Consider the following 25,694-nt stretch of genomic DNA (forward strand, 5'->3'; position numbering starts at 1 on the left):
CGATTACATTAAGCTTTAAAGCGAATCTGCGAAGAGTGTACGGTGTTATATACTGTTACGTATACATTGTTTATAAATTCCGCGTTACGGTCAATATATCGATTGTATGTGCGGCTTACATCGTTGTAATTCACTTACTATGCGAAATCGTCCGGTTGGTCTCTCTCTCTCTCTCTCTCTCTCTCTCTCTCTCTCTCTCTCTCTCTCTCTCTCTTTTGTCCTCGTCATTATAACTTTCTCTCTTTTTCTCTTTCTCTTTACTCCGATCAGGCTTTCTCTTTCTCTTTTTCTCCCTCGATTCCGTCTCCATCGCTTTTAACCTTGAACTCCCTCGTTACCGTATCACGCTCCGTAGCACACGACTCCTAGAAGTTTTAGAGATCCTGGGGGAATCCCATTATGAATTCTACGGATCTACCGGCACTTGTACGAACACAAGATGGTGGTGTAATTGCCCGACCGGATCATTGGGCACTCTTTTTCAGAGATTTATGATTTTTCTCTTGTCTGTTTATTGATCTCTATATGTATGACATTTGCTACGTCCTAAAACACAATAGCCTACAATTAGTTTTATAAATATGTCGAATGAGAATAAACGAGTTAATAATAATGAAGTGATTTTCATTTTTAATCGAATAAGAATTAACGAGTTAATAATAGCGAAATATTTGCATTTTTTTGGAGAATGTATAATTGTCACATTCGCAAAAAATCTGAGAAAAATTATCGATTAACCTCTTCGTCGAACAATCGAACAGAACCGATAAAGCGGTAGGATAGGTTGGAAACTGTCAATAACGTTGGCGGGCATAATAGACGCGGGCCCGACGGCACGCGCGACGGGCAAAAATTTAATTAGCAAAAGCTCGAAAATTAATTGCGCGCGCCGTCTTATTGTACTCTGCCCTCGTGCCTCGGAGCATTACCCGGGCGCACACCGTCTATATACACAGGGAATGTAATATTCACAACAGCCTATATCCGAGCTAGCAGTCAGGGTGCCCACCTCCATCCACCCTCCGTCCTCTTCTTGCACAGTAGGTAGATATCAGGGCCGAAGACATGAAGGGTGCGTCGCGCCACTTGGTCATTAGAAGCTACCTGGAATTTAAACAAATAGCGTTCGTTCTTGAAACATTGGATTTTCTTTGGATTATTACGTTCTTGAAACATATAGTTCTATATAGTTTGTTTATTTCTTTTTTATTTGTGAATTGAATTCTGTAAATCTATGACTCCCCGATTCGTTAAATTTTTCTTGATTTTTAAACTGTACTTGAATTCTTAATATTATTTTGTAAATCTTAAAATTTATAAAGTTTTAAGTTTTATATTTTTTACTTTTACGGATTTACAGAATCTTTTTTTTATTCGTTAATAGCATTTAAATCTAACCCAACGAACGCTGTTAGAACCCTGTTAATTTTAATGTAATTTGTTCAGGGTTGTAAGGGCCGTGTCGTCGTCCCTGGCAGGTGCCTACGTAGCCCTCGGTGCTAAGGGCGATGTACCGTGCGCCAGGGGTTGGTAGTAGTGTCGATGGTGGTGGTACAGCGGTGGTACCATGAGCGTTTAGTCGGAGACGCCACTACGATGGAGGGGTGGTGCACGAGGGGTAGGGGTGGCGCCGAGGGGGTGCAATATGACATTATTAATTGCTCCACAATGCCACCGGCGTGCAGGCACGGGGGACACGAGGAACCGGGGCTTTCCCCTGGAGCCGACCAATTGCGCGGCCGTCGTACGGGGGAAATTTCATTAAGTGGATTCTTATAGACGCGGTTTTGAGATTAACAATATGATATGTGCGCATCCTCCTAGACGTGAGATATTAGATCTGGTTGCCCGGCCTCTATATTGCCGGATGGTTGACTGGAGGGAGGTCTTTTATGGGCAAAACGATTGTAATTGCGTCGTCTGCACGCGACCGATTACGTTCAGTTTCCCTCGCTCCCCGAAATTATGTTTACATTTAAACATTCCTTTAATTTATTATTCAAGCTTTATAAAATAAAAATATAAAAAAAAAGTGAAAGACACTTTGACCGTTCGCCGATCTCGTTATTCGAGATATTTTTTGAAATTTATTCTTGTAGGTTATAATAAAGCACAGGGAATGTGGCAGATTCCTGGCTCGAATATAGGAAATATCCTTCGGTATCTTCCAAAGCGCGGAACGAAATGCGCGAAACATCGTCGTTCATCGCACCGGCCGCGCATCTCATAATCATGTTACACCTATTCGAGTGCGTAATACCCCCCAGCCATTATCCGGTCAAATGTCACCCAAAGATGTCCAGCTGATCATGCGATCTAAGATAAACAGCGCGTTCGGCGAGCGTAATGACTCTATTGACCGTAATGAAATTTAACGTTTGGATCCGCACGGATTGACCGTACGTTGTATCTCATAGCTTTACGCGATGCGAGCCCTCGACGAATTAATCCCCGTCTTCAAGGTAGGTCGCTACGTTACAGTTACCTGCTAAGGAATACGAGCACGCTAAATAGTATTAACTATGCGGCCACATCGAATATTGGGTAAATTTGTCGAATACGCCGAATACCAAATAGTTGCCGAATACTCTCGCTGCATCCCTAATAGCAATTAAGCGCGCGGCAGATTGAGCGTGAATGCGGCAGCTCGCTCACATTCAGAATTTGTCCATTAATGTCGATTATTCTATTCTGTAGATTGTTACCACTTATCTCGACGGAGCTTTTTGTAGTTCTTTTTTTCCTTTTTTTGTTAAGCGAACGAACGGTGTTGACGAAGAGGAAGAGAAAGAGAGAGAGAGAGAGAGGAGGGAGGGAGACAGAGATAGCGAGGGATGCCATATTCGCCGTGTGATCCCCGGCTAACAGAAGTGCACGCTTCGTCTCGTATTTCCTTTAACGTGCCATCGGTGCTCCGAGGGGTGAATTCGGAATTTTTGTCGTTCGCGCTCTTTGCCGATACGTTTCCACCTCCTTTTAACCTCCCCCTGTATCAGTCTGCTTTATATTTTTCTTCATTAACGTATTCGCCCGGTCGACGAGTTGGTTAACGAACGACGGGGATGAAAGGGAGGGCGGGAGTGTAGCGGCCTCTGAAGCAGAGATAGTGGAAGGGGGCGAGCGGTGGGGGGACGGGTAGAAAGTTGAAGGTAACCGACACCCTTTCGCAAAAAGTAATTGGTTAATGCCTCGGAAATGAGTTTAGTTCCTTTTTGTTCCGCCAACGCGCCGCTCCTTTTTCGACTGTTTTTCTTTCTCCGCTCCTCCGTTTTTCTATACGCACCTATACACACGTAGCTACTATCCCTCCCTCCCCCCCCCGCTCAGCACCCTCTTTCACCCGGCTGTACGCTCGCCCGCACGCGCACTCCTTTTTGCGCTCGCTGCGGTCACATTGTGAGTGCCTTTGCAGCGACATTATCCGAAGTGTAAAAGTGTCATTACAGTATGATGGAAGGAACGACAATGCCGGCGAAGACGAAGTTTAACTCTCCCACGGCTACAAGCGGGGAGTTTACGGCGTAAAAACCGAAATAAAAATCGAATGTTTCACTGCGCGCCTCGCTTCAATTAGAATGTAGAATTTATATTAATGAACTCGAGTAGTAAGTTGCCACGCGCAACCCTCCCGATCAAGTGGAAGCAATATAAATTCCCGGTATCCTAAGGGAGACTTGTACCCGTCGTCAAGTAGTCATGTCATTACGGTCATGTTATTGTATTAGAAGTATGCACGTGTGCGCGCGCGCTCACGTGTGCGAATTCATCGAGAAACGAGGAAACGTTTCGAGGAAGAGGAAAATGTCTTTCGCGTTTCTTCGGAGTGCGCTGAAATACTAGAATTTCTCTCGCGAGACAGACATCCCCGCGGGGGTCTAAATCGGTGTCGCATTACCTCACGCGTGCACGAGTCTGTTGCGCGGCTTAACAATCATAACGGGTAAGCGCGCGTCCCGCCTCGGGAGCGTGCCAGTCAGATGTCAGCGGAGATTTAGCGACAACTTCCTGGCCCGCGCCGGTCCCGCAACCACACCACCCACCCCCTCCTCCCGGTAACACCGTCCCGCTTCTGTAGCGACAAGCGAGACAAGAGAGGCGTATCTCTGCGACTCGTAAAGATAACCGGGAGAGTAAATCCCGTGAGCTTCCCCGAAACTCCACGCGGGGAAAAGGGCGAATTCATTAAGCCGCTGATTTACCGACACCTTCCGGTGGTGGCGAAATTGTGCGGGAAATAACGCGATTCGTCTACCTCTCTGTAGCTCTCTGTATGGGGCGTTCATCCCGCCACGGCAGCGTGGAGGATAAAAGGATTGATTGACTAATGGCTGATTGGAGCCGGAAATGACGACTGAATTGAGTAAAATTCAGGGAGATAGAACGGCGAGTCGATGAAATGTAACTGCAATTACGCGGGAACAATGAGGACGCGCGAAATTAGAAAATGTTTTCGTAGAAAATTGTTTCATTTTATATAATCTTCAACTCTGATTCGAATGATTTCAACTGGTCTAGACGGTCTTTAACGGTCTCCATCTGCGCTTAGCATTAAAAGGAAAATAAGCGAGTTAATAAAATCGCAGATACATCGAGCATACGTTGCAGCAGCACGAAGAAGGAGGAGGAACGTGCTCGAACGGTTCAAAGGTCGCCTCGCGTTTGGATACGATGGCCGCCAGGATGCTCCGTTGCTTTTAATAAAATGTCTCGGAAACCGGCTTAAGATCCGAGACGCGCGTTTTAATAAAGGCGGCAGGCTCGAGGACGAATTCATTAGAGAGATCGCTATTATATTACATTTCGGAAAGTTGCGCGCGCTGTCCCGCGCGCGGTGACTCGCAAAACTTTCTGTGCCCGGCGACTAATTATTGTATTATTAATTGTTAATTATAATTAATTGCGCGTCGGCCCGTGACCAGGTTAATTGACATTGATTTATGGCTTTAATTAAAGGTGCCGACGCGAAATGTCTTACACGGCGCAGGGTGGTTTTAACAACACCTTTTAAGAGTATCTCGGCCCCCCTCGCTCGCGCTCGCGCTCGCGCGCGCGCGCGCGCGCGCGTCCCGTCTCCCTTTCCTTCCTTTTGTGTAACGGCCTTTAGACGTGGCTTCCTGCGAGATCGCCCATTGTCGGATCGAAATTAACAATAAGCCGCGCTGCCATTTTTCACGCGTGACTTATTTGGACATTAAATTAAACCCGAGCTCGGAGGAGGAAAGTGCTGGTGTACTGATATGCGAAAATTCCCTCGGGAAAGGAGAGAAAGTTTTTTTTTTTTTTTTTTTTTTATTTTCTTTAAGAAATAACGAACATTTGCGTATATAAACGTCAAATCGTTTATTCCTACCGTAGCGAGAACGATCAGATACGTTTTATATAATGTTGTCCACGATAAGTGGACGATTTTCAGGTAGAGATATTCAATCTGTCCGTGCGTCGCGCTCATGCGCACATGCACGCGTGCACACGTATGCCGAGGCAGGTGCTTAGGTTCAAGGATTCTATAAAGACCACACGCTAAGATCACCGTCCGTTTCTTAAATCCTCGCGTTTTACCCTTTGCTGCCTCCATCCTTCGTGCGCGCGTGAGCGAACATCGGCGCACACTCGCGCGCCCGCGTGTATACACGATCGTTCCCTCTGGCCCCACCGACACTTGGCATCTCCGTGATAGCAGGGGAGGGATGGGGAGGGGCGGGGTAGGAGGGAGTAAAAGGCGTTCTCGGATCTCCAGCCATGTAAACCGGTCGATCTGGTCGTTCCTCCCCCACCACGCCGACCACCTGCTCGCCTAGCGAGGGCCTTCGGGCCTCTCCAGCCGCGACTTCGAGCCCTGCCATTAAATTTATTCAAGTCCCATTGAGGCCCTGCCGAATTCACGCCACTTAACGTTCGCCGGTGATAGGGAATCGCGCGATGTTATTCGTTCGTTACAGCCCGAGTAATTTCATCCGGATAAATCGAGAATTTACATTTACCCGTGGTACTCCTCTTTTGTAGCTCCTTCGTGACTCTGCCGCGAGAATTTAGAATTTAAACGAAGGACGTCGACGTCGGAGATAAAAACGAAAATATCATCCGTGCCGTGGATGTACACGTACACGTACAACGAACAATACGTCGCGATACGTCGAGCGGGAGAGAGGGATCGATAATTGAAGAAAATCGCAAATGATAAGTTCTGCGGACGACTGGCAATCGCTCTCACCACGAGAGCGAAATCCCTGCGAAAGTTCTACATAAGAGAAAGAGATGGGCGCGCGCCCGTAGATGGTATTCGCTAAAGTAGTACTGGAAATGGAGCTTTTATACGAAAGTACTCCATATCACTTTATTTAAGATTTACCCTCTCACTCGCCCCTTTCAACCCCCAACAAGACTCGTCCATTTCGCCGGCTCTCCCCCTCTCCGTCCTCTCCTCCTCCTTCGCTCGGTTGTTCTACCATTCTTAAGCTCGATCCTCGCTGCTGCTCGAGCGCGTTCTTCTGTATTGACGTCTTCGCTCGGTTCCCTTCGCACCACCCACCTCGTTTTATTTGTTTATCCCACTCTTCAACCTCTTTAACATAATCCATCTGCTTAGTGTTTCGTCCCAGGAATTGGACGAAGCTTTCTGGCAATTTATCGCGTTCTTTCGAGAACCGCTGTTGCATCCCGGTTCCATTTTGCAACTGCAATTGTTTATCAAGCTATCGAAATAGCGCCTGGACTGCAACGTAATAGTCGAATTTGCGATGATAAAGTCCCCGCTGAAGCACGGTCGGGCACGGTAAAGCGTTCTTCTTGACAATTTAAATATATAAATGCATCGCATTAATGTGAAAAGATACACGTGCTGCTCGATAGATTATAGATTTTTTTCACGTAGTGATAAACTTCTGATTTTTTTTCACGTAGTGATAAACTTCTGATGCAACCCTCTCGCTGTTCGCGTACGTTCGGTATTGCACGTTGCCAACCAACTCTCACCAACTCTCACCGCTCGTTAAGCCTAACAGCCTCCTTTCCCGTTATATCTACGCGTCTCTTCCTCCGCCCTTTATACCTCCTCTCTTTGCCTCTGTCCTCTCCCTCTGCTCTCTATTCGTCTCATTCTCTCGTTCGTTCTTTTAATCGGCCCCAGCGTGTCACTCGCTGGATAATTGATATTGATACGCAGTATGCACGCTCGCTGCAACGCGGTACAATTTAATTGGGCAGAAGCGAGGAACGAGGAAAAGGAAAGCAAGATTGCTCTTATTGGAAGAGCCGCCCGGAATTACGTTATAAATACAGAGACAGTGGGGAGAGAGAGAGAGAGAGAGAGAGAGAGAGAGAGAGAGAGAGAAGGATGCAAGCGAGAGTATTATTTGGAGCCCCCGCCGCTAATTGGAGTAACTTTGCTTCTCAAACGATTGTTTATCGTCCGAGGGGAGGACTAACGTGCGTTCTCCACCCTACGCGAGTAAAGGAGGGTGTAACCCGCGATTTTATGAAAGATCGAGCTAATTACATCTCAAACTGGCCGGGATCTTGCTTTGAATGCGAAAAAAAACCGTATTCTACTCTTATCCCCGTAAATTTCAAAATTCGAGATTGAAATTTCTTTTTTTTATTCATTAGGAATATTCCGCAATCTCTAATATATTTGATGAAAATCTTTAACAATTATTTGCATTCGATATGATCGTTAACTATAATATTTTTAGACATAAAATATACATTTAATTTTGAATTATCGTTTTATCTAGAAATGAACGTTACTTTCAAATTAACTCGTCTCATATCGTAATTGCCTTTCAATTTACCCTACGCACATATCTGTATCGTCCACGAGCAATGTCATTCAACTCCGAAGGTTAATAAAACATATCCATCCGTTATCCGTCTACTTCTCCCCCTGAGGTCGCGTATTTATATCGGCCGCGCCATTATCCGACGCAAGCCACCCCTCCCCCGTGAGCGTGTCACCCGTTGTCCCGTCGTCGTCTACAATCCCCGTAGGTCGCGGAATGCACGAAATCGTGGAATCGGTCCTCGGCGGGAGCTTCGGGGCGGTATGGACGGGGCTTCGTTTTAATTAGCAGTAAACAGCCTCCATTAAGCCCGAAGCAGTAAATCACCTACACTTATACCGGCTCTACCCACCCACCGCATTCGCCCCCGCCGCACCCTCGCGGCGGCCTCGTGAGCCATCTTCGATCGAGGGGAGTCGCGCGGTCGAGGGTGGAGGGCCGAGAGGGCGACGGACGAGGACGAGGACGGGCACGGGCTGGGGAGGGGTATACATTACATTTCAATTTGGATCTGTCCGTCCTTCTTGCGGGAGCGGGAGACGAGCACTCCGCCATGGACCAATGCGCTCCGTCGAAATAGGGAGAGCTTGCGAATTTTCCTGGCCAGCCATACCTGCAGGAGCGTGTATCGTATGCCGAGGACAATAAGAGGACCTGGAACTTACCGACGTGCTTCGGAGCTTCCGGGGAATCCGGTAATGTTATCGGTATCTCTCTCTCTCTCTCTCTCTCTCTCTCTCTCTCTCTCTCTCTCTCTCTCTCTCTCTACATATACAGTTGAAAACTAAATCGTTCGCGCATTTAAACAATCGCCGTATTCCGCAATCGACGATTTCCTCTTAAATTGATAATCCAAATTTTGTTTTGACGAAGATGAAGTAGCTCGAGACGAATCTTTAGCAAAAATATATATTGGATAAAGCGATGGATAATGAATTCTCGGTGAGGGAACGTGAATCGGGATAGAGGATCGAAATTACGCTTTCGCGTAAATACGTGTCGTATTCAATTTCGACTATTGTGAGAGTAGGAGAATCGCACGAAGGAAGTTGGCATCTCTCGTCTGCGCCTGTTCACGAAAACGGGACAAATATCTTATTTACGAGGGTGATATTAATTGAGACGAATATAATGCGAGTTCCGTTATACGTAGCGTTGGACTTTTACTTTGGATTGTTTATTCTTTTTACTTTTTATCTTTATTGCATATTTAATATCTATTAATTTTCCGTTTATTTATTTTACCTCTAAATAATTTCATCTCTCTCTACTGACAACATACGTCTATTTTTGTAATATGAAAATCACAAGAATCGCCACGATCGGCGACGCTTTCGACGTAAACTCCGCTGAAAGGGTCGATACACACGCTTGTAAGTTCGTGTAGCGAGCGAGAGCGAGAGCATAGCCTTACGCCGACCTGCTCCGCGAGGAGGAGGTCAGAGGTCGAGGGCTTCGTCAAGTCAGGAACTCGTCGATCCAGTTTCTGCCTGGAATCACAGTCCCGTTTTCACCTCGAAACCCTTGAACTCGACCTGGCGAGTCGCCGTCGCGACGCTATTCCGCGCACGTAGACGAAGAAAAGCAGCGCTTTATGATTTGCTTTGACATTTACCGAAAACGACGCTTTCTGTCGGGCGGGAAAAGTTGTCAGTTCGCGCCGATTAACGTTGTGTAAATCAGTGGTGCTCACTCACAACTAAGCGCTATGTTTCTTTCAATCTTCTATATAGAACGTTTTTTTTCCAATTGCGTTTTCATTAAACGCGATAACAATTAAAAAATGCGGCAAACAATCTACAATAACGCGATAATTTTCGGTAATAGTAGCACACAAAAGAGAGTATTTTTTTATGAAATAAAACGTGTAAAAACGTGTAATATTATTATATTCAACAAACTGAGGAATGCCACACGTTAATGCGTCGTAAAATGGAGAGAAAGAAGTCCCGTAGCCCTTGTCGTAGTGGAGTGCACGGGACCAATAGGACCCTTTGTAAGGTTGGGCCCAACAAACGACCCTTTGTCCTCCGCTAAAAGGAGACCTCCGAAGTGGAGAAATCGAAAACGCTCGCTATGCTCGTTGAAATTTATTGTTTGTTTAGTCCGTCAGCTTCGTATATGCTCCTGTTCAAAAGTTTTTCGATTTCTGAGCTGCATTTGAGAAAGCGGCTATGCTCCGTACGCCATGATCTCTCGATATCACATTTCTCGAAATTATCGAGCACTTTTATATAATTAATACATAGAATATCTCGTTGTATAAAGGATTCATATCTTTCATATCGCTGTCAATTATAATAATATATCATAATTATTACTGGGCATCTCAATTACATTTAACAACGTCGCGTCCAACTTCTCATTTGGTATAAATCCTTTTATAAAACACCTCGCGTACCTTTCGTGCGACAGGAACACGCGCGTGCGCCTCAAGCGGAATTAATTCTACCGAGCTCAACTCTGTGTTTCTAAACGGGAGGGTTAAAATCCATCCCACAGCTCGCGTGGAAAAACGCATCCCCCGTCCCGCGGCGGACTAGGTTGTACCAGGAAAAAAAAGGGAGAAATCGAGGGAGTAGAGCGCGAACTGGTGAGGGCGAAAGAAGGGGGAGGGGAGCTGGGGGCAGAAGCTGGAGAAGAACGTCTGCGAGGAGCAGCGAGGAGGGCTAAGACGTTGTCCCGCCAACAGGTGGCAGCGGCCTCACACCCCTCTGGCAGCACCCCTCTCCCTCCCCCCCCTATCTCATCCTTCCTGGCAGCAACCACGACGATAACCCGCGGCGACACCCGATAAAACGGGTAGAGAGGGTTGGGGGTCTACGATGCCGGGGTAAGTGGGTCGGGGACGAAGGAGGAAAAGAAAAACACCGGAGGGATTATCGGCCTTGGATACACTACCAGCTCTGCCCACCACCCCTCACGCACATCCCTTCTTAACGAAAGCAACTCTCCGCTGGAGCACATTCACCCAACGCGACGCTGACGCCGCGACGATTCTCGTGCGGGACACGAGGTATCGTATATTTCGGGAATATAGCAACGGGCACGTAAATTGCGACGTAAATTCGCGATATCTCGAGTTCCGTATTATTTTTCACGGGCGACCGAGAGCGATTTCGCCCTTTCGATTCGTTTCTTTAGGAATTATATCGCGAGTAGCAGCGGAGCGTACGGTTTCGCCGCACGCAGAGAGTGACCATACGCAACGTTTATCAGATGACAGGCTGGCTGCTTCCTCGTCAAGATCCATTTGCCTACGAGGACGTGCAGCTGCATTATCGTGCCGTAATGTCAAATACTAACAGCGGGCCGCAGCGAATGGTATCATTACGGCATCTCATAGCGGGCCACCGCCATCCCACACCCCTCTCCGTAACCGTATTTCTCCGTTGCAGGACACGCGACGCCGAGTGCTGCAGCAAACAGGCTAATGCGTCTTAATAAGAGCATCGGTCGACGTGTGTCTAATGTCGGAATTACTTTGCTTATTATTATTATTATTATTATTATTATTATTATTAATTATCGCTGGACCTTACATATTCACATTGTATAATCAAAAATTAATTGAGCGTTTAGAATTGACTCGATTAGTTTTTTGATCAAGGGAAAGGATCAAATAGAGAGGGCGGGAGAGGGGGGGGGGGGAGAGAGAAATATTTTTCTACCGGTTATTTTATTTCCCTCGTAAATAGCCTCATCTTCCGTCCCTTTCTCTTTCTGCTCGAATATCCTAAACGTACCGCCGACCGTTACGTTACTCTCGATGGTGCAATATTTTTCGGAGCTCGATATTTCATACGTTTATGTACTATCGCCAGCGGTGTATAAAGCGCGTTTTATCACGTGTTTTAAAGCAAATCCCGATGGGGGAAAAAAACTTGGTCTACGAAACTACGAGAATTTACCATTACATTCGGGATACCTCTCCCATTCGTTATGACAATATCGGCCCCGGCAATAATAACCGGTATACCTGGAACGATATTCGTGCGTCTCTCCTTCATTCCTCGCCGTGTCTCGCCGTATGTCGCGTGTCACGATTCCACCCACGGTACTTATCCGATCGGGGCACTGGTCGCGCGAGCGACGCGATTAATCCCTTCCCTCACCATCGCCACGCCGGTCGTTAAATTTAATTTGCGCCGTCGTCGAATAAACAAGCGTTTACACACATTCGTGCGAATCGGTTTCCGTCCGAGGAAATCGGAATCTATACCCGGACGATCCTCTCGCGGTTAATCGCGGTCGCAGGATCTTCGTGAGATATCTTAGGAGCACGGAATCAATTATCGCTACTTTCACCGCGTGGGCGCGCCGCATCTGGCGTGTCCGGCTCTCCCACGTCCACGTGTTCCTCTCGAGAGTTTTTGCGCGCGCGCGCGCGCGCGCGCGTGTGTGTGTGTGTGTATGTGTGTGTGTGAACGCGCCTATAAAGAGTCGGCAATAGCGGGTACACAACGTAATGCGGAATTAACGGACGACGACAACAACAACGACGACAACAACGAGGACGACGAGCATGACTGTTAAAGGAATTTCCCGATGGAAATTCATAGATTTCATCCGAGTCGCCGATAATCCGTGTATTCGCGCGGCGCACCTGAGTTTCCATGGAGGAAACGATCGAGATCCTGCGGATCTCGAGATCGGTGGAAACCGAGGAAATTTATCGAGGAAAGAGAAATCTGCGCGCGCGTCGAGCGTTTCGCGCCGCTTTCATCGCGATCTCGCGCGAAGCGTAATGAGATAAACTTGCGACCGAACATCGGCTGTGCATAATACTCGAGAAATATCTCTCCGTGAGGAGAGATACTTGAGAGATACGTGGCTTTACGCGAAAAAGATTGCGTATCTGCGTCGTAATTTGGATGCGTGTACTGCTCTTAAAGTTGTGTAGCGGACTCGGGCGGTTTCGAGGATCCCGAAATAGGTTTGTCGTGTCTTGGTTACAGCTTCCGACGGTACAGCCCGGGATAATCTCATTGTTAGCGTGTACGTAGGTGTTGTAGCAGCGGTAGTTTACGTAATCTCCCACGATATATACGCATCTCGGTGAAGACGCGGTGAGAAATAAAAGGGCAACTTTGCCTACGAAATGATACGCGGTTAGGTCCGAGCGATCGAACAGAGTGCAGCTTACTCACCTCTTAGCTTCGTCTTTATACTAATTGAAATTAGTGATAGATGACGAATGAAAGGGAGGACGAAGAATGGAAAGGCAAACTTACCGGGGAAATAGGCAAACAAGAAGAGCCTGCCGCGTTTTCGGCTCGTTGCCGGCGATGACTGGCGAATGTCTTTCGAGAGCAACGTGCGTACGTGTGTACGCGTGTATGTGCGTACGTCTCTCTTTCTCTCTCTCTGTGTGCGTGCGTGCGTGCGTGCGTGCGTGCGTGCGCGCGCGCGCGCGCGCGTTGCGTGTATCGAGATATACCCGAATAAACGAAAGACGTCTATAAGCAGTGATAGTTATTAAGGTGTCGAAGATGATGATGGTGAATCTTTGCGATCAACTTCGGGATTCACTTTCATCAGCCAAAAGTAGGATCAACGTAAGACCTCTAATAGCGATATCGCATTACCGAACGCTTAACCACCTGCGACCCAAGGTTTTTTTTCCTTGTTTCTAAGTATTTATACCGGCGCTTACACTCTCGTATATGATTCTCGAATGATTTCCCGGTCACGTGGAATAACACATTTTTATATCGTACATTTTTGAGCGGACATTTTTGATTTAAAAATACAATATAATGTTTATTTCGAGCGTATCCGTATGAAAAACATTTAACAGATGTAATCGTACATTAGACATTTATATCTATCGAACAAGAAGGAAGAGGTGTCGAGTCGGGTAGGCGATAAGAAATTGCTTGGAAAATTGGCTTATCCTGATCAATCGTCTGATCCTCGCCTGCATTTTCGCAACTCTTCTCCGCTCTCGTGCTGGCAAACGATATATCGACGACAACGCCGACAATCTGTCGCGTCTTCGTTGATAGAATATCTCTTTTCCCTTCCAGCTCACTCCATATTTAGAAAAAAAGAAAAAGTATCGTATCGCGCTTCTCGTATAAAGATTTAAATCTTTCTCCACATCAAATGAATGCTAGACGTAGTATCAATCCAAGACGGAGTGTCACAATCTTAAGTTTCCGCTCGCGATTTTCTCTCTCTCTCTCTCTCTCTCTCTCTCTCTCTCTCTCTCTCTCTCTCTCGAGTATTCGCTTTTGTCAGGAAGACCTTTCGGAGGGGGTACCAAGCCAGGCGAGGACTCACGAGCTCGAGAGCTTGGCGAGAGCGAGTCGTCGTGACGGCGCTAACGCAGCGGGAATCTCGTTTCGAACGTTAACGAAGTTAGCGCGTGGTGGGCCCGCGCAAAACGCGCGCGTCATCGAGCGTAATGACCGATTACGCGGGACGAGTGTCATCGGCATACCGACCGTCCGGCCCGGACCGGGCGGCCGGCCAGCCGGCCGGCCATGACGATGACGTCGCGGCGTTACGCGCACGGATCGTTATTGAATTATACGCGATGCCCATAATCGAATGATCATTATGTCGAGTTAACGAGCTGCGTTAAAGGCACGGGACGCGGGGACGCTGCGTGCGCGAAGGGCGCGACGCAGGGTGTTGCGAACGTCGGTCACCGATCCTTTCTCCGTTCTCCGTTCTTCGTGCGGTCGCGTCGAACGGACGGATCTCGAAACGGAAGGATTTCGTAGTGGTTGCGAGAATTTAATTTTTATTCGAATACGATTCGCGTCCGACTAACGGGACTCGTGCGGTTGATCGTGTCCACGTCTCGCGCGTCTCGAATGTCTAATTTGCTACAACGAGCCGCGCAAAGAGTTAATTAATTGGCGTTATTTACCAGAGACGGCATACGATCCTTCTACGCGCCGTCTCGTTGCTTTCTTTCTGACGCATCTTCCGTCGCATCCTCGCGCCACCCACACGAATACGCGGATACTCATCGCCGCGCCTGTCCGTACGCCACTCACACCGACCAACCGCCCTCTACCACCCCCTCCCACGTGTCCATTAGAATATTAATGCGAATTGATGCACACGTGTCATTACCGTAATGAGTTGGTTGCTGCTGTCCATGAGTGTACAAAGTGTCGTCTGAAAAGCAATCACGAAATTGCGGGTGTCTCCCCGGCGCCTCTTGCGCTCCTTCTCCCGTCTCCCTTCGCCGTCCCTTATCATCCAACTCCCCTTAGAGACTGTGAGAGGCTACGGGATAGTTCTCGTTTTCTCGGAACCACGTGCGTTTCACGAACAAGAGAGAAGCGCAACGTCCCAAATTCTCTAGAAAGAAAACTCGGCTAAAAACATGAAGTTCAAGCATTATGGGAATTAGCTGTAGTCATTTAAACGATTGCAAGATACGCATTAGGGCATGTTATTTCCACTAAGAGGACCACGTGCTTAAATGTTTCTAAACCAATCGACACAATCGGTGTCTGTTTCCGCTCAGATATAAGATGTTGTCCTCTCGCGAGAGGACATAAATACCGAGGTGTCGGATACCTGCAGAATCGGGGGAAAGCAGGAAAAAAGACCGCTTCGTCCGTCTGAAATTGATGGCGACTATTTCGACGGCTTCTTTTCCAGGTAAAGATCTTCCCACTGTAAACAATAGGTTGCGACCGTTACGTTCACAGACCGACCGGTTCCAAGATTTGGCCCGTTTCCCGACACAGGTACGCGGCCACCAAAACCATCAGTAAAGATATTAGTTTTTAAGGGTAGGTTTTACTAGAAGTTAACTTGTCGTATAAAATGTTGTGTCAAAGGTTTTGCGGCCTGTTACCTTTTTCACAAACTATTATCGTTACATCAATAACCTCGTTTTGCCGATCACATCTTGTTCTTTAAATTGCATCAGTAACCTGCAGATTATATCTTGTTCCTTAAAATCTTTGTCACGCAAATGAACACAATAAGTAATTATAGTTTTGTTTAATTTTGAAATCTGCTCTTCTCTATATACGTTGTAATAAACAGAAAATAGCGCACAGACAGTAATCTGTGTAGTGTAAATTTTAACTTTAGCACGATCTTCTTATCAAAATGTAAAAGAGTTCGATGAACCGTTGGTGAATAAATTATTATACACGAGGCAACGCGCAATTTGTCCCATGCTTATCGATTCTATTTTGTTAAGTCGCCGAAAATCCGCTTGGAAAAGTTTCGCGTTAATAAGTAAAGCTCATTAAACATTTACACAGTCATATATAGAACAGTAGCTTGAACAGATAAATTGAGAAACTGACCGATCAATAAATGCTTTCAATTAATGTAGAACGACATCGCACAATGACGCGAGAAAATATACGCTATAAAAATTTTTAAGGTTAAGGATTATTGGAGCTTGATGCGATTATTTTCGTAAAACGACAGGATGATTTTTTTCACGCGAATAAAACTGCAAATATTATCTAAGTGACTGGTTAACATTACTCTATTGATTATCATATTTTAATTAACACAACGAAAGGAGAAGAGAGGAAAACTAAAAAAGAGTGGGAAGAAAGAGCGCAAGGAGGAAAATAGAAAAGGAAAGAGAAAAGATCGAGATGAGATCGAGGGAAACGAAGGACGAGAGAGATGGTTTTTGATGAACATGGACGCTATCGACGAAACGAGCTGTAAAGCGATCGTTAGAGAGCACGGGAATACGATACGGTATATAGGATCGTATCGGCAGCTAATGGACGTACAATTAACGTGGCGCGCATCTGCGATTGGATCTTCGTCAAATGGCGATAAATTAAGTTAATTAGCTCGTTACGTATCATCCAGCAGCTAGTCGCAGTTTGACGAATGTGACGCTCATTAATCGCTCTGGACTTCCCAGTGGATCCCTCGCGATCTCGATCTTCCCTCGTCGTCGCGAACGACACTTTTCGCGGTCCACAGTGCAAATCGGCTGACATCCGCATAAGTATCGGCGGAGGAGGAGTTCGGCGAACTTGTCGAAGAAATGATTTTTCCACGAAACATCGAATTATTTAAAAAAAAAAAAAAACAAAACAAAAAAAAACAAAAGGAAAAGAAATCTCATTTCCAACATCCCGTTTGTGGATAGTAGTCGTTGAGTGGCTTTGTCCGTTACTATCATAGTACGCAAACTCAACTCCGGAACGAAGTGACGCATAAGCGCTGGAAGGATTTCGCCCCCTCTAGCGATGCATGCATCGCGAGACTGCATCACACTTGCGAAACGGAAAATAGCGCATTAGCGGCGGCAGCTGCGTCCGGATTGAACTGTTATTCGAGAAAAGCGAGAGGGGAGGAGACCCCTCGCGCGAGAATGTCGCGCGTTGTATTCGCGAGAATAAAGCTAATCGTTGGAATCACAATTGCGTATTCGCTCGTGCCGTACGTTTTCGGAATAAAAATCACACACGATCGCGGTGCCTAATGTCTTCGACGCCGACTCGACAACTCAAGAGGGAGACGGGAGCACGCCAGCGCGTGTGTAGCTACTATCAGTTTATCAGATGCTGACGGCGACTGCGACAGCTGTTATCTCCAAGTATGGTAATTTTGCGTCAAGATAGAACGAGAGAGAGAGAGAGAGAGAGAGAGAGAGAGAGAGAGATGCGAGTGAGATAGAGAAACGGGGATAATAAGAGAAAAAGGGACGAATAAAACACAAACTATTTATTTCGCCCTTCGAGCTTCTTACACACATATTGGACGCGCGTGCTCGAATTTAAAAGAAGCCACATATTTGACAAGAACGAAAGATAATTGCCTTTGCGTATTTTATTATAAGAAAAGCAAAAGATAATAAAGTATAAAAAGCGATAAAAAATTCTCCCTATATTTTCTCCAATACGCAATTCCCCGAAAGTATTAAGAAGCACAACGTACATTGTAATAGTTGTAGATGAAAAGAAAACGTTTTACATTATCCCGTTTTACAAAATAATAAATTAAATTAATTTCAAGGAAGAAAGAAAAGTACATGAGAAAGCCGAAAACTGAGATGAGGATTTACAAAGACCGGGTTTTCATCGAGAGAAAGTGGATGTGGTGTAGAGAGGGGGAGAAGGGAGAGCCGGTATAGGCCAGACTGCCGCTATTGGAAAACAGAGAAACGAACGGTGAGAGGGGTAATATCTGTCAAACACATATTTTTTCGGATTTATCACACCCTCCTTTCCCCAAAAGTTAATTTAATTTTCCTGCTGTGGCAACTATCGCTCGATTTTCAAGGGGAAGATGCCTGTAACATCTTGCAGATCATCCGCGTTATATTTTACAAAACATTATATTTATATCTCGTTAAACAAAGTATTCTTAAATAAAAACAGCCCGAGGCAACGAAATCTAAGATGGTGATCAACTTAAACACCGATGGAATATACGATCATCCCAGGAGGAGTGCGATAATGCCGAAGATAACTTTCGTAGCTATCTTCAATATTTATCTGATTTCTGCGTATTTCTAGTTCAAACGAGAATAGGCACGGGCCCTTTTGGAACGATTAATAAATTTTCAAACTTGTCCATTGTACCAGATATGTGCGCCAAGTTGTCGCGAAGAGATCCGACGAAAGCCGAATCGCGTGGGAGTTTTCCGTAATGAATTTTTTGTCCTCGGGAATAAAGTTACTAGTCGACTGGATTGACGGCTATTCTTCCGGACGCTAAAAGTAATGGTGGGAGAAGGAAGAGGAGGAGAAAGAGATGGTAGGGTGTGTTTACATAGTGTCGTATTCTCAGATTGCGCATCCCTCGCAGCACCCCCACGAGTACGGTTTCAATCGCCGCAATTTCATACGCGGCTACGTTTACGCGCCGTGTTTGCGGGATGCCTCGCCATAAATTTGCCCGGTGGATTCTACAGGGCTGAAGATCGTGTCCTGGGACGCAGAAGGGTCGCCCGTCGTCCTGAGCCGCTCCGATCGATTAGGTCACTTGCACGACTCGATTTCTTTGGAATGCCTTCGCTCGAGTTCCGCTTCACTCGGCCCGTTATGCCTAGTCATTGATAATAATAACCATCGTGCTTTTTAATGGCGATTTAACGAGACGAGAGTCTACGAAAAAAAGAGAATAATTTCTAATTTCAATTTCTGCCGCTGTTATATAATATTCTGGGACCCATTTATCCAGTCATACGTCACGTTCTTCCGTCTTCCTGTCTCATTTCTCTCTCTCTCTCTCTCTCTCTCTCTCTCTCTCTCTCTCACTCTCTCTCTGCCCATGTCTTTGATTAATAAATTCCAACTTACAACAGCGAAACTACCAGAATGAACGTCGTCGAGGCTAAGAAACGAGCCTGCCTCTCGCGATTCGCAATATGGTGCTCGTATTTCATATCGTTAGGGAAGTAGAGTTGGAAAAGGAAAGAAGGGGAGGTAAGGGGAAATAGCGAGGCGACATCGCAGCGGTGCTGCAAATTTCGTCCAATTACGCACTAAAATGCGCCGGGAGCCAATAACCGAATCATAATCCCTTAGTTTTACACGAAAGCGCGGGTCGCGGCGGAGGCGGAAGGGAGAGAGACAAGGGAGACGGAATGAGGAGGGGATGGCTTGCTCGCCGAAGCGGGGCAACTTTACTACGCAAATTAAGGCGAAGTGGCAGTCAGTAATTTTATGTGCCCATCTCAGCTACTGATATTGAATTTCCTTAGTCGCTTAATCCGAATCTTCGAGCGTGAACGGGGAGAGGAAGAGGCGGAGAGCGGTGGCGTGGCACCCTTGGTGCCGGCGATCTCGCGAAATTGAAATCATTACTTTACGGGCGAATCGGGAGAAGTGAGTGGATATACCGGGTGGATCCCGACCGGATTTTCCAAAACACCCACCGCCCGTGCAAATTGTCTCGCGTTCTATTTTTTTCCGCGACGGACAAGCGCGAGCCTTTGGAAGCTCGGGTGTAGATCCGAGATTGGATTCGGCGGATTTTTGGGAGATTCCCGCGACCGGCCATTATAAAGTTTCCCGATGGGAAATGCGCGATGTTGTCCATGATGTAATCGTCTTTCGGTTTAATACGAATTTCTATAAAAAAAAAAAAAAAAAAAAAGACTCGTAATAATAATAATACATGAGTTGGACAGAGAGAGTCGTCTAAGAAACTTTCATCCCTTAGGAAAAATCTTCATCCATCGTATTACGAGTACTCGTATGATAATTGGGACGCTATTATTTGTCGGGATATCTTGGTCGGACATCCCGATATACTCGTTTCGGAAGGAATTAATAAGCCAACGGTGTCCTCCTCGGCGACGTCGCGGGGACCGATCGATTCGGCGTGGCGCGATACACGCGCGGAATGAAAAAAGAGCATCCGGACGAATTGATCTAGCGGGGTTCGATTCGGGCGCACAATACCGCAACTCGCATTCAATTGCGCCAAACAGCTTTCTTCGGCCCCGGCAATCTCCTCTTCGACACAATAAATTTATGGTTCCATTCAAACCTCGCACATGTACACACACACACACACACACACACACACACACACACACACACACACACACACACACACACACACACACACATCACGCATATGCAAACGCGCGCGCGCGAGCACGCACATATACGCACGCGCAAACGCATACGCATTACAATAAGACCGCGGCCTGTTTAATAGAATAATTAAGGGCCCTCGTACAGAGCAGCTGATGCCCAACGGGCGTGCTCGCGCACGCGGCCGAGTACGATATGCGTGTGTGCTGTACATGCGTGTGTGCGTGGATGCGTGAGAATATAACGTATGCTGGCTCGCCCGTCTGGCATTGTTGATCTGTAGGGTACGCATTTTGTACAACGGGGTCAGGAGGGAATTAATGCATTCATCCGAATTTCAAACGGAATTAATGCGCTCGTCAGGAGCATCGTACCGGCAGTTGCGTTCGTTTCGTCTCTTAATTTGCAGAATCACTATCTTTTCTTTTCTTTTCTTTTTTTCTTTCTTCCGTTCTTTTTGTTATTTTTTTTTTTTTTACTACTACACACGATACGCTTGGAAATACAGCCTCACGGCTTTACAATTACAAGATTATCGCATCTTCTTAAAAACCGGCATTCTTCCTGTAAAAATGATACATAGGTTTGCACGCGCGCGTGTTGTCAATCTCATGAACGAGCGGTGTATGAAACGGCGATAAATAATTGCGGCGCGTGAGCGCAATATTGCCACGGTGGTAGAAATAATTATCGCGGCGCAACACGTGGCCGCAGATTATCGAAAAATCGGACTGCTTAATTGGGCGAGGCGCGCGCAAGCGAGCGTTATTAATTCCCCATATACGAAATAAAACGATAACGACGAGATTAGAGATGGTACATTTTATTGTCGAACAATCTCAGATAAATCCGACGTCCGCAAGGATATAATATCTCTCGCCGTCTTTCAGCGCCCGCTGTCTTATGATATTTAAAACGTCTGATCGCGAAACAACGTGGAAAATATGATTTAATGCGAATTCCCTCGTCGTTCCGACTGACGGATTCATACTCGCGCAGAGCAAAAGGGTTGCCGGGGAGGCAAGAGGAATGATGGGAAGAAATGCGGACGGAGGGAGACGGGAACGGGGGGGGGGGGGGAAGGGCGGCGGGCAGGAAGGGATGGGAGAGAAGGGCAGACGCGTTTTACAGCGGCATTTCGAATGGCGGTGCAAAATCGCCGTGCAATTTTCTTTCCGCGGGGAGAATCCACCCGCGCGGTACTCGCGCGAGGGGAGGGAAACGCGTATACCGCTCGACGTTCTCGGCGTGGCCACGTGATTGGTCGTAAACGCCAAAAATATGCGCCGATCGGCCGGTCGTCCGGCTAGCTTTATGGTAGCGCCGGTATGCCGGTCGGGTTTTATGGTTAATTTTTGCAATTTTGTAATTGCCTCGTGGCCCTGCGGCCGAGCACTTTTCCTTCGTCCTCCTCCTCCTCCTCCTCCTCTTCCTCCTTCCCTTCCTCCTGCTCCTCTTCGCCGTGCACTTCTTGTCTTGCCGTTCCGCTTGTGTTATGTTCCATTTTGTAGGATTCGCCTGACATGTGCGTACAATTGATAACACGAGAATTTCTAAACGTCTTTCTAGCTCACAATAATCGATTCAGCTCGACGTTTTTCAGGACGCGTTTTTGTGTCGATTGTGATACACGATCACACAATACTTTCCATATTGTCGCTGCGCATCGAACAATGTCAAGAATATTTTCTCAATTTATAAATTATTTTGCTTCGGCTAAACGATAGGGTCATCGATCGTCGAAGAAAATCCCGTGATATCGAAGCGGAGGACTGTACGGTACTATACTGTACGATCGTTAATAGTGTTGAGTGTGTCAGAGGCGTGAGCGCGTGAGCGTCGCGGAGGCGTCTCGCACTCGTGAGACCGCAAGTAACTGTTCCCATCGGAATCCTGCGGTCTGCACCTTGCCATCGCGGGCCGCGATATCAACGCCTTGACGCCCCGCCGTATTTAAAGCGTATTATCGAAGCGAGGCCGCCTCGAGTGGGTCATCGATCCACCCTCGGCGAGCAACTCTTCGTTCTCACCGTCCCGCGATCGCGATAAACCTCTAGCGCGCCCCGCCGATGGAGCAACGCGACCGCAATGCAAACGCGATACGAGCCATGACGCGGGCCATCGCGGCAGGACATCGCGAATGTCCGGCGATACTCGACCGCAAATCGTTTCGGGACTGATGATACTATTGAATAGCGCTTTCCTATCGTCGCGATATGATACCATAATTACATCGGCATCCAGCAACGATGCCACTGGCGGGAGTCGCAACGACGCTACGTACGAGCCCGGAAAGGCTAGGCGAAACGACACCCACATAGCCGTGAACGCCACTCGTAGTATCGTATAGGTCGACCGATGGCTGTATACAGTCTTCCTTCCGTCCTTCCTTTCCCAGGAAGTGGAGTCAAGTGAACCCACCGCCGGCGCTGCCGCTACCACCGCCACTGCCGCCACCGCTGCCGCCGCCGCCACCGCCGCCGCCACCGCCGCCGCCACCGCCACTACCGTCGCCGGAAACTCCGCTAATGACTAAACTTGCTAATTTCGGCCAATTAGGCTTCCACCGCTTCCACCACGCCCGCCCTCCCCTGTTCCGACGTTTCCTGATCTCCGCCCGCTCGACCGCCTTGTCTAATGCGCACCGCACTTACCTTGACCGATAGACGCTAATTTTATTGCGCACTGCGGCGCACTCGCATGTTCCCGTGGTGGCTGTGCACGCGGGAGACGGGAGGGAAGGGGGGGAAACTTACCTCGGCTACACAAACCCCAGAACGGCAATATTATCTCGCAGTATACTTTAAGTAATGACCCGTAAAACTTACACGTTACGTCAGAAGCGACGATACGCACCCCGTATATACCGTATGTATAATGCATTTCACCGGGATTATCGGCCTGGATTGTATTAAAGAATGATATTTCCTCGGCGGATTGTGAAAATATTTGCCGATCGACGGGGTCGATTTTCGAGAAAAGTTTATCGAGAAAATCCCGCTCGCTCGTTTCCGTAGGGACAGAAGTGCATCGCAGGCGTATACAAGGCATTAAATATAAAATATAAAACTGTTGTTCTCTCTTTCGCGCGCGTGCACACAACACACAAAACACACACACACACACACACACACACACACGTATAGCGTCTATGTGGAATGGCAACTGTGCGTAACCGGCTGATACTAACTTCGACCCTTGATGGCCTCCATAAATATCCAACATTGGCAGCTTGTTACTTTGCGCCATGTAAATTTCAAGCCGACCGTAACGCTCTACATTCTTTGACGAGACATTTGTACCGGCTAATCATCGCGGCTTTATATCTGTTAGCTTATTTTCTTAATTTACTCTTAACTTTGAACATTTCACATTCTGCGTGCGCAAAAGTATAGGTCGTACTATTTATCTCGTTACAATAACTTCTCTCTCGAGTGTTATTCGAGGTTCCGTGAATCCAAGTTCCAAGACCGTAAAAATGAAGGATTTATCAGTCCATGAATCTTATTTAAGAACGCAAAGAGTAATGAACTTAAAAATCCTTAACGAGCTAAGAAACCGAGTTCAACTTCCGCGAGTATTCCAACAGGAGATCCAAGAAGGGCCAGAAGAACAACTTGGCGCTCGAATTGTTCCGATTTGAAATTTCCAAGAGTAAGGATTGCGTCAAACGAATTCAGAGAACATGGCGGGCCAATACATGGAAGAAAGCCGCTTTCTTCTTCCTTCGTCTGGATTCCTCGGTAATTGCGTACCGTGGACCCCTGTTGTTGTTCCTGTTCTTCTCTGCCGCCTGTTTGTTCCCTCGTCCGAAAGAAAGGAGAGCTCGCGCGCGCACGTCTTTTCATTTGTGCCCTCCTAGGATACACTTATAATAGGTGGGCCGTGCGTGGCAAACAGGGAAGAGGCCGCCGCGACGCGCCTAATCACTATAATCGTCCTCGCCAATAATTAGATTATTTTCAGTGTCTTCTCCCGGCGTGTCTGTCCCTCTCTCGTTGATGATTACCGGTCTGAACTTATCATTACATCCCTACATCGATCCTCGCTCGCTCCGGGCGCGCCCTAAGGGAATGACCGTGTTTTTTTCGTGCGAGACCGGGGCAATAATCTTGAGGCATTTGATATTCCTAAAAAAAGGTAGATTGGAATATTGTAAGTCCCATTCCAAATACCGACCTCTCTTTCTGAAATTTATTATTATTTTACAAGATAGGGATTACGGAAGGGATTATTTCATTTCTTAGTGTTAGAACGAAATGCGAACGGAACACTTTATTTCGACGGAGTCGCGACTGTACTAATTAAACGAATTAGTAGTTGTAAATATTCGCAACGAATTTCCAGGAATTCTGGATACAAATTTCTCACGACGTTCTTGCAACGACAAAGCGGCCGTAATTTTCAAAGTTCCGCTACGTCGATTGGTTCTGACGCACTTCTAGAACGCGCGTTTCGATACTTGCGGACTCGAGGGTGTTCATTATGCCACTTGAAGGTTTATTACGAAATACTCTATTTTATTGTCGTCGACCGGCTACAGCGGAATTCTTGAACCTTCCGCGTAACGTATTATTGCCGCGGAATTGGAAGAAGGAAAGCCCGAGGGCGAGTCTTGGTCATCATTACCGGAGTCCCTTTGAGGAGACTGGTGCACAATCTCATATTCTTTCTTTTTTTTTTTTTTTATTAATAATAATCAGAGTTGCACTTTCCAGCGCCGCGGAACAGTGGATATACGTGTATGTCTTTTCAGGGAAATAATATATTAATAAGCAGAACAGCTTCCCCCCCCCTCCTTTTTCATGTAAATTTGCTGAGGCTACATTTTTTTGTCTACGGTGATAAAATAACGTACGTAGAAATTTTCGATGCGACGTCGAAACGTTTCAGCTCTATCACTTTAGACGTCTGATCGATGACTGCTGGAATTGAGAAGCACGATATTCCAACTTATGATATTCCAACTATCGGCCGATTCATCTTTCGCGGTGGTATTCTTATATTTTGGATTGAGGATCCTTGAAGATTTCATCTATTTCGCCCTCCGCTCGTAAACACGCACGCGGCAAGTTAACGTCTCGGAATGAAAGCGCCGATATTAATTTCGTGCGGAACCACGCGGGCTACCCCCAATCGCACCGTTTTATTGCGTTCTTAAGACAACGCCCAACGATTTCATAATACCGTCGATCCCAATGAAACAGCAATTCCCGACGATGCAATCGCGCGGCGCGCACGTGGACGGAGACGGCGGAGACGGACTTTTACGACTTGGCAATTCGGGAAAGAGTTCGTCAGCTCGAGAAATATTTAAATTCAATCCGACTGGGGGAGGGGGGGAGGGGGGGAGTGCCGTGAACCGCGATGAGGGGATCGAGGAGAGTCGATAGAGGAGGATAAAACGTGC

General features: G+C 47.0%; 1 protein-coding gene and 1 long non-coding RNA gene across 4 annotated transcripts in view; one reads left to right on the top strand and one right to left on the bottom strand.

The window, feature by feature from the left end:
- LOC105432744 (uncharacterized) overlaps positions 1-25,694 on the top strand; it is a 175,068-nt gene that overhangs the window by 115,616 nt on the left and 33,758 nt on the right. The window lies entirely within an intron of this gene.
- Positions 489-15,011, bottom strand: LOC148934987 (uncharacterized). Its single transcript, XR_016140856.1, has 3 exons — positions 14,868-15,011; positions 1,010-1,104; positions 489-546 (listed from the first exon to the last, which is right to left on the bottom strand). It is a non-coding gene; the product is annotated as an uncharacterized LOC148934987 (long non-coding RNA).

Source organism: Pogonomyrmex barbatus, unplaced genomic scaffold (genome assembly GCF_055798465.1).
Source record: "Pogonomyrmex barbatus isolate J1 unplaced genomic scaffold, ASM5579846v1 scaffold7, whole genome shotgun sequence".
Taxonomy (NCBI): domain Eukaryota; kingdom Metazoa; phylum Arthropoda; class Insecta; order Hymenoptera; family Formicidae; genus Pogonomyrmex; species Pogonomyrmex barbatus.